We start from the raw sequence: 1,296 nt of genomic DNA on the forward strand, positions 1-1,296 counted from the left end.
TCTCCGGAATCGAACCCTGATTCCCCGTTACCCGTTACAACCATGGTAGGCGCAGAACCTACCATCGACAGTTGATAAGGCAGACATTTGAAAGATGCGTCGCCGGTACGAGGACCGTGCGATCAGCCCAAAGTTATTCAGAGTCACCAAGGCAAACGGACCGGACGAGCCGACCGATTGGTTTTGATCTAATAAAAGCGTCCCTTCCATCTCTGGTCGGGACTCTGTTTGCATGTATTAGCTCTAGAATTACCACAGTTATCCAAGTAACGTGGGTACGATCTAAGGAACCATAACTGATTTAATGAGCCATTCGCGGTTTCACCTTAATGCGGCTTGTACTGAGACATGCATGGCTTAATCTTTGAGACAAGCATATGACTACTGGCAGGATCAACCAGGGAGCTGCGTCAACTAGAGCTGAGCAGCCGGCCGCCCGGGAGTGTGTCCCGGGGGCCCGCGCGAACACGCAAGCGTCCGCTCAATTATTCTGCAAACAGGAGGAGGCTGAGCTCCCCTGCACCATACACCTCGAAACCCTCTCAGGTCCCGGCGGCGCGCAGCGCCGTCCTAAGTACTTGGTCGGGTTCGAGAGAGGCGCAATCGCCCGGGGTTTGGCGAGTAGACGCTTTAGGTGCGACCACCCGTGCTCCCAACTGAGCTTGCCGCTGCCGACAGAGGCCCGGGAGCGTGCTGTCGTGGCATTGCCGGCGGGAGACAACACGCGCCACCTACGGTGACCGGCAGCTCCAACGCCAGCGCCACAGAAGGACAAAAGCCCCACTTGGGTGCCGAAGCGAACTCTCCCAGCACAGCGCACGCGCCAACACGTCCGCACAGCTGCGATACAAACCACCTGCGAGAACCGCAGAGGCGACCGAGCAGCAGACGGCGTCGCGGCGCCGAGCGCCGGGCGGCGGCGCATCCTCAGCGCACACAGTCCTCAATCGGACCAGCACACTGCAGATGTCCACCGCGCTTCGCACCGGGCCCGCGAGGACCTACTTTGGCCGCACGGCGCCGCGTGCAGGGTGCGCCGGCGCGCAGCTGCGCCGCCTGCCGCCTCCGTCGGCCGGCGCGCCTGCCACTGGCCGCCCCCACCAGCCGGCTGTAGCGCGTGCGCCCACGCACCGCGCGGCCAGCACGCCGGGAGGCCCCCCCTCACCGGCCGGGGACGGTCCCACCCAGCCACCGCCGCGTATCGCTTCACACCCAGATGCCATTCACGTTCGTGGGCATGGTGGGTATCGCTGGAACAACCGGTTGGTAGCTCAACCGATCGTCGCCATCACTGAT

At 62.7% G+C, this 1,296-nt stretch overlaps 1 non-coding gene across 1 annotated transcript in view; it reads right to left on the bottom strand.

Annotated features, from left to right (window-relative positions):
* The window catches only part of LOC126447555 (small subunit ribosomal RNA), a 1,910-nt gene extending 1,506 nt beyond the window's left edge, over positions 1-404 (bottom strand). The window contains exon 1 of the ribosomal RNA XR_007583759.1: positions 1-404. This exon is cut by the window's left edge and continues 1,506 nt beyond it. This is a non-coding gene — a ribosomal RNA (small subunit ribosomal RNA).
* Between the last annotated feature and the right edge of the window lie 892 nt (positions 405-1,296).

Source organism: Schistocerca serialis, unplaced genomic scaffold (assembly GCF_023864345.2).
Source record: "Schistocerca serialis cubense isolate TAMUIC-IGC-003099 unplaced genomic scaffold, iqSchSeri2.2 HiC_scaffold_512, whole genome shotgun sequence".
Classification (NCBI taxonomy): Eukaryota; Metazoa; Arthropoda; class Insecta; order Orthoptera; family Acrididae; genus Schistocerca; species Schistocerca serialis.